The sequence below is a fragment of the Enhydra lutris genome, unplaced genomic scaffold, assembly GCF_002288905.1.
Source record: "Enhydra lutris kenyoni isolate GAN:26980312 unplaced genomic scaffold, ASM228890v2 scaffoldscaffold34, whole genome shotgun sequence".
NCBI classification, from domain to species: Eukaryota; Metazoa; Chordata; class Mammalia; order Carnivora; family Mustelidae; genus Enhydra; species Enhydra lutris.
This window is the reverse complement of record NW_019154118.1, coordinates 774,801-789,060: the sequence shown is the minus strand read 5'-3', so window position 1 is coordinate 789,060 and position 14,260 is coordinate 774,801.

The window sequence follows — 14,260 nt, the reverse complement described above, 5'->3', positions numbered from 1 at the left end:
AGGACATGATCCCAGGGTCCTGGGATCGAGCCCCACATCGGGCTCTCTGCTCAGCATGGAGCCTGCTTCCTCCTCTCTCTCTCTCTGCCTGTCTCTCTGCCTACTTGTGATCTCTGTCTGTCAAATAAATAAAAAAAATCTTAAAAAAAAAGTACCATTTAATGAAATGACAAAGACTCTACATGTAGTTCTTTTGCTTTTTCCTAAGAGGAAACACTAAGTGTGGAGTTCAGGAGAGCAGATGGGCTGGATACATATGTTCAGGGTTATTAATGTGTTCTTTATGTAGTAAAATTCACCCTTTTAGGTGTATAGGTATACGAATTTTGCCAGATGTAGGCAGTCATGTAACCACCACCATCAATCATGATAGAGAAGATTAACCAGTCAAGATATAGAATATTTCCATCAATCCAGCAAGTTCTCTCATGTCCCTTTATACACATTTCCTCACACTAACCCCTGGAAATTAATGTCTGTGTCCCTATAGTTTTACCTTTTCCAGAAGTGGAGGTGGAATCAGATAGATGAAATTATGTGGTATGTTGTCTTCTGTGTGTAGCTTTTTGCATTCAGCACATGCATTGGATATCAAGCCATGTCACGCACATCAATAGCTCATTCCTTTTTATTGCTGAATAGTGTTTCACTATAAGGATATACCTCAATTTGTTTTTCCATTCACCTATAGATGTACACTTGAAAAGTTTTCCCCACATGTTTGGCCATTACAAATAAAAGCTGAAATAAATAGTCCCACACAATTTTTATGTATACACATGTCTTCATTTCTGTTGAGTAGATAGCCAGAGTGGGATTTCTGGGCCAGAAGGCAAGTCTGTGTTTCACTTTATGAGAAACTGAAAAGCTGCTTCCACAGTGTCCCACCACTTTGCGTTCTCAGCAGAGTGTATCAGAGATCCAGCGGCTCTGCATCCTCTCCAGCACTTGGCAGAGCCGGCCTGAGTGATTTCAGCCATTCTAATAGGTCTGCAGGTCTACGGTTTGCATTGAGAGACGTCCTGCACTTATGCACAGTCATGGGACTACATATACCCCATAGGGAGCCAGTATGCACAGCAAAGAGAAGAGGTCTGGGCAGAGGAGAGCAGGAGGGGCAGCTGGCTAAGGAGAAGGAAATTAAGGGGTGTGGTCCATGGCTAAACCACAGAAGTATTTTCAAAAGAGGGTGTGATATGCTGGCTGAGTGTTGTTGAACATCTGCAGAAAATGAACACTGAAAATTGATCATTGGATTTGGAAAGATGCGGTTGTTGATCTTGATAAGAGAAGTTTTAATGTTGTGATGTGGTGAGACCCACATGAGGGTCAGTGGGGAGGCGATGGACTTGAACAAGAGGACAGGCCCTTCATGTTCAAGGACAAGGTGGCAGAGTCTGTGGGCTACTTTTCCAGTTTTCTTCTCTATTCTTATTGATAGGAATCTAATTTTATTTGGGATGGCAGTGTGTATAAGCTGAAAAGATTGCACTTTCCAGCTCTCTGGAAAAACTACACTGTAGATGTGCTAGTGATGCTTGTTCAGTGGATGTCCAAGAAAACTCCTTAAAAGGGGAGGAGGCATAGTTGGTAAGTGCCCACTTCACCTTCACCATCCTCCTTCCTGTCTGAAGTCCCAGCTGCCACCCAGCAGTCTCTCGTGAGGCTGACCTTGAGGGTGGAAGCCAGCATCAAGAAAGCTAGAGAAGGAAGACAGAAGTAATTTAGATTCAGATAGCTCTATGGAGCTGGCAGATTAGCTCCGTCTGCCGCCTCCAGATTGTTTCTCCTTGAACCTGGATGTGTAAGCCAATACCTTTAAGTCAGTTAGCAGTTGAATATATTTCCTAAATGATACAGATTGTAAGCCTCAAAATGAACATAAATTTTCCCTAATTAATCTATAAATTTGATTCCCAAATGAATAGCAAAATAATTTGTTTTAGAATTAGATAAGCTGATGTTAAGATTCACATAGAAAAAGAAAAAAGCAAAAGTAGTTCAGAAAATTCCAAAGCAGATGTGCATCAGTGGAGATGAGTGCTATAGGTATATTTTAAAACTATAATAAATAAAACCATGTGGTACTGGTGCATGAATAATTCATCTGATCAATGAAACAGAAGGTAGAGTCCAAAAATAAAACCAGATACATAAGAAAATCTAGAGTAATCTGAAGAGGCTTACTCAGATATTCTTAAATTTGTGGGAAAGAAGGTAGGCCATTCAACAGTCTTGAACAGTAAAGTAGACCCTGAGAAAATTACTGTTGAGTCCAAAAGTGGGATATTAGTAAGCATCTTAAATTAGAGTATATTCCAAATGGGTCAAAAATGTAAAGGTGGAAAAAATGATCTGTATAGTAATTGGGAAAATGAAAATATGGGAGAATTATTTATAGTATCAGAGTGGGAAAGGCCTTTCTAACTATGACAGGAAAAAAACACACACACCAAGAAATCCTGAAATAAAACTTTGGTAAGCTGGACTACATAGAAAAATTTAAAAAAATTTATATGGCATAACCTACCATAAGTAAAGTCAAACAACAATAAACCGGAGGAAATGTTTGCAACTCTGACTTCAGACTAAGGCCAATTTCTCTTAACTATAAAGAGCTCCTACAAAATAAGACCAAAAACTCAAAAGAAAAATGGGCTGACCCTGTGAAGAAGCAATTCACAGGAAGGAAAATACAAATATCTCTTCAATGTGAATAGAATTTCATCTTTACTGAATTTAAGAGAAATGCAGACTAAGTCTTCCCTGAGATCCTACTTTCCATTAGTGGGTAGTTGAGGAGCAGAGGTCAGGAGACCCACTGCTGACAAGGGTTTGTGCAGACAGGAGTCCTCATCTTCACTGTGGAGAGCTGAGCTGGGTGGAACCACATGAACCCCTTTACCAGAAGCTCTCTTTCATGCTGAGCATCACTCAGCATTATGCCCACTGCATTTGTACTGATTGATTCTTTATTTGATCCCACATTTGTGCTGAGAGACAAGGGATTCCATCTTTATTTTCCAGATAAGGAAATAAAAGCCCAGAGAACTGGAGGCAGTTATCAGGTGACAAGCCAGAAATGAACTCAGGCCTTGCTATGCATAAGCAAGTGCTCCCTCCCCTCAGCCCATCTTCCTCTTTCCCTCCCTCTCTGCCTTCCTTCCCTCCTTCCTGCTTCCCTTCTGCAAATAGGGACTGAGCACCTGATCTGTGCACAGTAAAGCATAAATTAGCTCCCGCCCTCAGGCTTATAAGCGATTTCACACCTATCTGAAAACCCGAGGGCCCAGGCCAGTGCAGAAGGTGGATGCCTCTGACCAGGGGTGGGGAGAAGATTGCAGAGGTGTTTGCAATTGCTCTTTCCTTGGGAATCTGAGAACCAGGCTGTCCCTCCTCTCCCACCAAAGTGAAAAGTTGCGCAGAGAAACAGAGCCATGAACAGATGAGTCCAGAAGGCTCTAGAACCTGAGGAGTTCAGTCTGGGAAAAGCTTGATACTGAAACCATGGTCTTAGTCCCAGTCGGCTGTTACTGAGATGTTAGAGGCCCATTCTGGTGCCCTGTGTTCTGGGGGAAGTTCTCCTCCAAAGAAGAGTGAGGCTGAATAAATTGTTTGTGGGGAGGCAGTAGAGCTTGACAACCAGCGAACAAAGAACCTTTCATTGGAAGTAGGTCCTGGAGGGTGAAGGGATAGGGAATGGGAAAAATGAGACCTGCCAGGCCTACCTAGGAGCCAGAAACAGACACATCTGTCACTCCAGGGTGAGAAGCAGCTGGCCAAAGGAGGTGAGAGATGGGAGAACTCACTGGCAAGATGTGTGTGTGTGTGTGTGTGTGTGTGTGTGTGTGTGTGGTGTGTGTGTGTGTGTGGTAATGCATGTGTATGTGCGGAGTATGTGCATGGGGTGTTTGGGGGTATATATGTGTGTTATGTGTATGGGATATGCGTGGTGTGTGTGTGGTGGGGTGGTGTGTGTGGTATGTGGGTTGTATGTGTGTGGTGTGTGTGGTATGTGTGGAATGTGTAGTGTGTATGTGGGGTTTGTGTGTGGTGTGTGTTGTTGGGAGTGAAGACCTATGAGGATAATTTTCATTCAGCCAGCACTTATCCATCACTCTGTAGGTGTTGAGTCCTGTATCAGACACTTTCCTATCTTCTACTGAATAAAACCTCAGCTTCCTTCAGTTAGTTATCCTATTCTCAGAAATATATATGGTCTTAAATCCATGCTTTCCATAATTCAGATTTGGGGTCTCACTTCATCAAGCTGGGCCACTGGCCAGATTTCAAGGGCTTAGACCTCCTACTCTCTCACTTTGAAAAATAGTTTCTAAGGAAAGTATTGATTTATTGTTTACTTGTTAGTACATTAACATGTGTGAAGTTGTGTGTGTGTGCATGTGCCTATTTTGGTCAGGGTGAGTGTGAGGGAATGGGTAAAAGATGGATTTGGCTTTTGAGGAACTCACAGTCTGGTTTGAGAGGTCAGAACGTTGCACATATAATTATCATCCAAGGCAGCAAACAGTAAGCCCCAAAGGCCTGTGAGCCTGGGAGAGGCACTGGAGGGCCCTTCTGTCATTGTCTTAACTCCCCATAATGGAGGCCACCCAAGCTATAGACCTCTCAAGGGTCAAAAATTACCCTTGACTGGAGATACTTCTGCATTTTACATCTGGGTTCTTACCTGGAGTATCCCCAAGCTGGAGGCTGGTGATGCGAGTGTCCCTCAGCCCACTGGCCTGTAACCTGTGCTGGCCTTTTCCTGCCCTCACCTCTGAGCCCCTCACCACTCACCAGACCTGTTGCCCCTGGCTGGTATGAGGATGCCGCAGATGCCCCAGCATTGTCCCAGTGTTGTGTGGCTTATATCTTTTTTTTTTTTTAAGTGGCTTGTATGTTGCACAACACACATGCTCAGGTGTTTTGCTACCACCTGCTAATCATCTCTTTATGGGCTTGTCACCTCTCTCTGCTTTCTTATATACTCCCTGCTGGGATATCACTTGATGGTTCTCCATAAATGCTTCCTGGATGACCAGCCAGAAGTGAGGTAAGAAACCCCAAGACCTGGAGTGTGTGGAGCTCAGTCTCAGAGTGAAAGGGACCCTCCTGGTGGTTCAGAGCAAGCTAGCCCTGATGCAGACATCCCTTCACACCTTCTGCCCCTGGCTCGTCATACCTAGTTGGTGCCTGAACACTTGAGTGACAGATTCCTCAGTTTCCAGGGGAAGCAGATTCTAATTTCAATTTGAGAATGTGCCTCCTTTCAGTGAGTCAATATCTGTCTTCCTGAATCTACCAGTAGTTGGCTCTTGTTCTATACTCTGGAGTCTCACAGAAAAACAAAAACAAAAACAAAAAAAAAACAAAAAAAACCCCCAAACCAAAAAACAAAAAACCACTACCACCCCCGCCCCCAAAGCATCTAGTGGAGGAACTTCCAAAGCAAGAAACACTCAGTTTTCAGGGCTGACTCCAATTTCCTCTCTCGACTGACAGCAGGGCTCACACCCTGTCTATCCTGACCCCATCTCTGTACCGGAGCTTTCTCTCACCCCAACAGGTGGAGTCACACCAGCCCCACCCCCCAATCTGCTTTTTCCCTTGGGAGTAGCTGGCAGTGGGGACAGATGGCTGAGAAGACTTCGGTATTTTAGGGCCTACACAGGAAGATTTTTGGCTCACTTTGCCCTCTGACTGATGAACAGACATGAAACTCATTCTGCAGGTTCTCTGAGAAGCGAGCATTCTCAGGAAAGCAGTCGTTGACAACGAGGCAAGCCAGAAGCCCGTGCCAAGCATATGGCACCTCCCCCATCCCTTCTGGCATCACAACCCTCTGGCGGCTGGAAAGAGATTGGCCCCCGGATCTGCTGTCTGCAACCTGCCTACTTCCATCTTCCAAGGAACCCAGTGCCCCACAGGCAGTGGGAGTGAGCAGGGACTCAAGGACATGAGGAAGGACAAAGAAAGCTCTTCTCTGCTCTTCCCTTTCAGCATGAGGTACAGGCTGCCTCTCTGCATGTGGGTGTTGGGAAGAAGGGGAGCATATTGGCCAAGTGCATGGAGATGCTCAGCAGGGAGGGAGATCCAAGATAGTAAGATGCTGCCAGAAATCCTCATCATCTTCCCACACAAGCCACCTCTTCTCCTCTGAGCTGACAGCCAGGACCCTGTCTACCCTCTCCTCATTCCCACCTTCAATGCCCACCCCCTCTCTGTAGACCAGAAAAGATGTTGCAGGGCTGGATGAATATTCATATTGGAATGAATGCCATAGCAACCCAAAGGCAATGGAAACAGTTTCATGACCGAGGCTGTGGGAAGCACACCATCTTGAGAGTGCGTGAGCTTCAGGGACTCACTGGGCCCAGGGCCGGAACCCACTGGCCCCAGAGCAGGAACCTGGTGAGACATGCTTGCTGTGGTGCTCTAACTAGTGTAAAACTAAAGGTGTTAGAACTAACAGTATTAGCAGGTTTTGAGTCTTTCATTCCATTCTTGCTTCTGAACTGTTGTGTACTCTTAGAAATGTCCCCTGTTCTCTGAGGTGGAAGGCAAGAAGGGTAGTAGAATTTAGATGTAAGATGGACAGTGCTTTGCATCTCTAAGGGGGATGCTGGGAACCTTAGGTAGTGTCAACTCCAATGCTGGCTTTGGCATTTGAGGCAGGCATCCTGCTTGGTATTTACTAGTGAACAGAAACCTGGCTTAGGAGTCTAGAGACCTGGGCTTCTGACCTGACTTGCCTCTGAAGTCAGACAGCTTGGGTTTGCACCTGCTACTGTGACTTCCCATATGGCCTCTATTAATCCCTCTGGGCTATCAGTGATATGCAGGATAAGAGCTTCTGTCTTAGAAGGCTGGACAGGGCACAAGGGATAAGGATCCAATCAAGATCCCACCATTTACTGGTGGTGTGACTTTGGGCAAATACCTTGTTCTCTGTGGTTTGGTTCCTGTTCTTAAACATAGGGAAAATGGTAGGACCTCACTGAGAAGTGTGAGGATAAATGAGATAATACAAATAAAGGGCTTAGGACAGTGAAATGTGTAAACCTGGCGATTCACAGACCTGTACCCCTGGGGATAAAAATATATGTTTAAAAAAAAATAATAAAATTAAAAAAAAAAAAGGGCTTAGGACAGCACCAGGTCTATTGGAGGTGTTTGATCAATGTTAGCCATGAAGAGTAACTTCAAGGGCTGTGTGAAGGTTCAGTGCACATAGGAAGCACTCAATGATTAATAGTTATTAGTAACAGTGTAGCTACAGAACAGTGTAGCTATGGTAGCAGTGTAGCTACTAGTGTAGCTATAGAACTTGGGAAAAACCTCTTGGGCCTTCAATTCCCCATCTATAACATGGGAACTGTGTCTCCTATCCCTCCTTTTCTCTCAGGCACAAGTTAAATGTATATCCATCCATAAATGTGCACATGCTTTTGGGAACACGATCCCAGAAATACAAGACATTTCCACAAATATGCATCTGCCCTCTACGCAAATTAACAGTGAGTCTCTCAAACCTATTTAAATAAGAATTTTTATTCTGCCTCTACCAGAGGAATGCAAAAAAGAAGGGAGAGTGAGACAGTTTTCATCATGCTAAGAGCTCCTCACCATCTGGAAGGAATCAAGCATTAATTAAGAACAAGGAAGGAACGGCTGAAGGGAGAGCTAGGGTCCAAGCGGAGAATACACACGAGGCTTCTGTGCTTTGGGAGTGCCCAGGCCATGAAGTCTTCTTCTCCCCAGAAATTCTCTGTCCACATGCCAGAGCGGTTCCTGGAGTGATGGGGTTTGTCAGTGTCCTGTGACCTCCCCAAACCTGTGCCTGGCAGCTTCACTGAGCAGCAGTATCAGCACCATCTGGGTGCCTGTGAGAAATGCATATTCTCTTGCCCCTTTTCTAGACCTACTGAAGACGAGACTCTTGGGGTGGGGCCTGCAAGCCTTCCAGAACATTCTGGTGCACCACTGAAGTTTGAGAACTTTTTTTAGATTTTTTTTTTTATTTGACAGAGAGAGAGAGAGAGATCACAAGTAGGCAGACAGGCAGGCAGAGAAAGAGGGGGAGGTAGGCTCCCTGCTGAGCAGAGACCCCCCCCGCCCCATGTGGGGCTCGATCCCAGGACTCTGAGACCATGACCTGAGCCAAAGGCAGAAGCTTAACCCACTGAGTCACCAGGCAACCAAGTTTGAGAACTTTTGGCCTATACCAAGAAATGCTCATGAAAGTGTTCAGAATTGTAAAATGGGACAACACTGCCATCTCATCTCCAATGTATGAAAGCTTGAGTTTTGGTGTTTTGGGTAAATAAGACCTATTCTGAGAGTCATTGTAAGGATTAGAAGTGACACATATGACGTGCTTGGCCAATGGTGGCTTCTTTTAAATAGAATACAGATAATGAATCCCTACTCCATGCTTATCTTTTCACTCCATTTTGCCCCCAGAATTTGATTAACGCTGTGGACTGAACGTTTGTGTCCCCTACATTCACATACTGCAGTCCAACCCCCAGGATGATGGTATTTGATGGGTTATAAGGGTGGGGCCCCAGGGTGGAATTAATGCTGTATAAAAGAAGACACAAGGGATGAACTCCATCTCTGCCATGTGAGGACACAGCAAGGAGAAGGCTGTCTGCACACCTCACTGACCCCTGACAGACAGCCTGATCTCAGACCTGCAACCTCCAGAACACTGAGAAATGAAGGTCTATTGTTTAAACCACCGAGTCAGTGGTCTTAAGCTAAGATAATTAATATATAAATAAAATTAATTGGAAACATTTTTAGCACTTGTCATCTGCAGCTCTTTCCAATGGGATGGTCCTTCCCCACTGACTTCAGTAGACACTGAACACAGTGGTAAGTCAGGGGGGTGTAGAGAACATACCATAAAAAAAAATGAAAATTTAGAACAACTTTTAAGGCATTACAGCTTTCCTGCTCCATTTTGTTTCCATATTCTCATACAGATGTGTCCTGAAACATCTCACGGCTCTCTGAAATCCACCTTTAAGGTTTCTTCCAATTTGACAGCCAATCCCTACTCTGAAAAACCCAAAGCAAAGTAAACCAACAAACAAAAAAGAGCCTCATACATCACATAGAAGGAAATGCCCATCCTTGCTCAGGATCAGTGGCAGGTATACACCACCTCCCAGCCCCTAGGCTTTGGGACAGTGGTCTGGCTTGGCTCCGTGAGACTGGAGTACAGCACTCAGAGGGGCTGCTCCCACTTCTTCTAGAGAGAAGAAAGCCCTCTAGGTGGTTTGCTGCCCTGATGTGGGGGAGTGAGCTCTAGACCCCTGCCCTGCACAGGAGCCTGAGGACTGCAGGAAGAGCCGAGGGCATTTACATGCCTGCTTTTAGCTTCACATTGGGTGCAAAACACCAAGTGGACAAAAGACTATTAATATATGCCAAGCTGTGAGGGAAGGTGCAGCTCACTTAGCTGCCTCAACATTGATTTTCACCTGCTTTTGTTGATGAAGCTGCATTCGTAAGTAGTGATAAATCCATTAGACAAACATGACACTCCATTATTCAGTGTCTACAGTGGCCACGCACGGGCCCTGGATGTGGGGCTGATGCGATAAGGCTTTGTCTGGTGCAGGTGAACCTCAGTGAGCTGATGGGTGGACAAGTGGACAGGGCCTGCCCAAGACTGGCCGGTGAGTGGGGGAGGAGAAGGACCTCTGGGTCCCTGCTGACGCCACATTGCACTTACCTGGGTGGGGGCAGGTAGGTCCTGATTTGTATCTCACTTCTACTTAACTTCAGGACCTTGGACAAGCTCTTTGAGCTTCTATCCTCACCCGTCTTTGAGGCTTAAGGACAAGGGAATGCAGAGCAGATTGTCTTTTGCACTACCCTCTCCCCTGCACAGCCACCCTGGGAGGTTGGTAGGATGGCAAGCCATCCCATTTTTATAGACAGGGAATTCACATTTAGGCCTCACCAAAGCAGCAGAGCCAGGACCCGAGTGCAAGGACACAGACTTTCTTCTTCCAGCTCCAGGGTTGAGCCCTCACAGCATGGTGCCTTTCTGCTCCTTGTATTGTGAAAATAATATTGCCATTTTGTCATTAGTTGAAATAGGGAGTTGGCTGACAAGCTTGAACCACAGGGAATGCAGAAGGAGAGTTTGGAGCTGGTCAGAGACACAGATGCAGTGCACAGAATTCCACATCCCTGGAGAGGGGTGCAGAGGCTATAGGGCTCAATGACAAAGTGACCACCAACTCAGCACAAATCTCCAGGGAGACGAGGCTGGGTTTTCAGTGAGGAAAGTATGACAGGGTGACTGGCCACCTACATGTCTGGGAAGAGGGCCTGGGGACTGAGGGTTGGTCCTGGACCAGAATGAGAGAACAGCAGTGAGAAAGCTCCTACGTGTAGGTGCCAGGCACTGTGGGCACCTCTATCATATCAGTGATACCCCACCTTTCTGTATGAGAACCTGAGCTCAGGTATGTCAGGAGGCATCTAGAGTCCACATAGCTGCCCAGGGGCTGGGGCTGGGGCTCAGCACTCTTCACTCCCTGCTTAAGGGCAAAGGGAACAAGGAACAAGTGGTCCCAACTCCCAGCCCAGGCAAGGGATTCTATGCTTCTTCTGCTGGGTCCATGGAGGAAGGCTCCAGATTGCTGAGCAGGCTGGCACCCTGCTAACTTTAAGGCTCAGAAGTGAGGGCAACAGCTGGGTAGGAGTGAGGGCTCATTACTGGACCAGTGAGTGAGGCTCCAGGAAGGAAGGCTCAGATCCTGGTTGCTCTGTGGGGGGACATGCCTCCAGGAAGCACTACCTGGTTCCTATCCTGGCCCTGATTGCTCCATGTCCCTGAATCACATGGGGGCATATATTGCATGACACAAACATTTAAATTTTCTTTGCATTTTCTGCTCAGTTAGAGTTAGGTTAGCACTTGGGGACAGAAATTGCCTTATCTCTCCCCTGTCTCTGCCCAGCATGAGCCTCCTTAAATGCTGATGACTGAATTCCCCATCTCAAAGGCATTTTAGCCCCAACTCTAATAGGAACTGCACATAGGAACTTGATACAATGGTGAAAACAGTAGCAGGGAGAATATCACTGTCTGGTGACTTATGGACCATTCTCTCTAGACTTTTCACAAATTCTTAGTGATGATGAAAGTCCAGCTATGATGAACATCTGGGATTCATCTATGTCTGGTTCCCTTTCCCTTCCTGAGCTGTAGGAGACCACCTTCCCAGCCTCCTTGCAGATGGGCAGGACCTCATGGCTAGCTCTGACCAGTAAGAAGTCAGCAGAAGTGAGACATGTCTCTCTGGCCTGCCGCTTTGCTCTGGTCTCTGTCTCTCCTGGCCTCTGCAGAGCATATGTGACAAAGGCAGGACTGCTCTCACCTGATGGAGCATGGATTGCTGAACCACTGAATGAGGGTGGGGAGCAGCTGCCCTGGGAGCTGCTTAGACTCACAGTGGCTCTGATATGAGCAAGAAACACACATTTGTTTTCAGTAAGCTTCTGAGAATTTGGAGTCATTTGTAATGGCAGCATTACCTAGCCCATCCTGACTAATACGATGGATAGGCTGTTGATTTCAAAGCAAAGAAAATGGAGACTCGTTGAGGTTAAGGGACTTGTCCAAGGTCATAGAACTCACACCCAGGCCATTTTCGATACAGAATAGCTGGGCTGATTGGTGAATATCTGACAAGGCCCCCAGGGTCTCCCAGACCTTCAAACCCATGTTGCAAGTCACAGAGTATGAGCCAGGTGAGAACTCCTTAGCCCACCCTGAACCCTGAGTCCACAAAGAGCCTTGCAGACAGAAGATGCCAAAAAACTGGTCCTACCTGTATACCAGGTGAGGGCCTGGTAAGAGTGTGCCAATGACCCTGCCTCCTATGTACCCAGAAATTAGGCTGAGGTTTACCTGGCCAGGTCCTAATTGGCTCATGGTAATTATGCCCTGAGAAGCCCGCATGCTAATTGCTTTTGCTATTTCTGGACTCTGCCCCCTCCTGATCTGTCCTCCTGCAAGAGACAGAAATAACCTGACACTTGGAGGGTAATTATCATGGAGCACTTCCAGCGTCAGCAGACGCTCTGCAGCAAGATTCAGGTCTCTGACTCAGCATGTGGGTTCCAGCCCAGGAGCCATGGGGAAGTGCCTGACCACAGCTGGGGAGCCCCCTGTTTCCCCTTTTCTCCTATAGTGAATTTGAATCACTGAAGCCCACACACTCTCTGTTCTATTGGTCTCACTTACATTTCATCCTCCTTTACCATGTCCCCAACTTATGGGAAGTGGCCCAGGTCTAGGAAGACCTAGCTTGAGGAACCTAGGTCTAGGTTCCTCAAGCTACTGGCCCCCAACTGTGTCTCTCTTCTTTCTATGAGTCCCCACTACCTTTGCAGAGGCAATAGGAAAAGCCAAGATATTGTGGTTAATATCTGCACTTCTAAGGTTAGGACTGAATGAGTGATTGTGATCATGACCAGGCAGTGAGAACTTGGTGTTCAGAGAAAGGTAAGAGCATCATGACTTTGTGTTCTTTGAACACAAATAGAAGCTCAGTTCAAAGACAAACAATTAAAACAAAGCTGATGTCTAGGCCTGTCTGGGGACTGTCCTCGCCTTCAGGAAATCTAGTGGGGACCCAATTGTTATTCTGGTCTTTCCCCAAGTCTGCTATGATGAATCTTGAGGCAAAAGTCAGAGGCCAGGTAAGAACAGAGAGCATGCAAGGTTACCTCCAGCATGTGTCCTCGAAAATAAATATCATCTGTCTGTCTCTTAGCTTCCATCTGAATCAGAGAGCTCACTGGGAAGACATTAGTGTATGGCCAGTCCCCTCACTGATTTAAAAGTCCAGATAAAGCCAGTCTATCATTTAAACCTGAGGGTCCTCTTTTCCTCTGGTGGGTCATTTTACCCTTTGGAAATGGCAGGTACTGCCTCCCAAAATTGCTTGAACCAGGCCCTCTGTGGGAACAGAGCTGGGAGAGGATTGGAAGTTTTTCTTTCTAGGAAGACAGTAATTGCAATTTTTGTCACCAGAGATGACATGTGGTAAGCAATTAATTCTGGGGGACTCCCTGCCTGTTATCATGCATGACTCCTACCCTGAACAGCCCCTCTTCTTAGAAGGCTCATGTCCTCCCTTTCAGAAGACAAGCTAATTTATTGTACACCTAGTTCCCTGGGGGCAGTGGAAGCTCTTGAAGTTGATGGGTAAGCATACTGAGGGTCCCAGTTTGGTGACATTGCTATGCATGCCTAGGAGAAGAGAGGCAGAGAGAATGTTAGCAGGGACAACACCTGTATAGAGACAAGTGTGCTTCCAAACGTAGAGTAATTACAATACCCTACAGGGGAAGGAATTCTTCTTATTATTCCCATAATAGAGATGGGGAAACTGAAGAGAGATTAATCAAATGCCCCAAGGGCATTAGGTCCCAAATGGCAGAGCAGGATTCAAATCCAGCCAATCCTAACCAGGGCACTGTGTGGCCCCCCCACAGGTACCACAAAGAGCAACTGGAAGGAGCATTTTGGAATCAGGCAGCCCAGTTCAAAGCCAGCATCACCGCTACCATCTGTGTATCCAAGTTATTTTTCTTTTTCTTAAGCTTCAGTTTTCTTATCTGTGAAGCAAGGATGGTGGTACCCACTTCAAAGGACTGTTGTGAGAGTTGAATGACAGAACACCACACTATCTCCTGCCTCCTCAGGTTCTACTCTGTTCCCCGGGGCCTGTGTCTGCCCCTCACCTGTGAGTGGTGTGGTGCTTCATCTGGTTATTTTCCCAGCACCCCACTGGGTAATTGCTGTGTGCTCATTTGTTGTCTAGAGCGGTGCTGACTTCTAAGCCTGAAGGACAATACTGAGAACTGAACATCCTGGAGATTTGGAACCCAAATTTGTTATTACATCCTTAGCTGCCACCACAGTGTTCATGCTGGCAGCTTGGTCTCCTGCTCAAGGCCTTGAATTCTGAGTGTTCATAGTCTCTGTTGCCCTTTGACAGGGCTTCCCAGGGAAGTCTTGGCAGGGATGTGATGTGGCTGTCTGTAACAGCATCAGTCTGCACCCCATCAGAGAGAGCAAATGGTCCAGACAGAGGGAAAAAAATGCTAATATGTGTTGGATTTGAAGAAGATTTACCTTGCTCATTATGAGTTTTTCAAACTCATATTAAAGTTAGTTATGAGCCTTTGAAAAAATAGCCCTGGGCTGAATGAGGAGCAG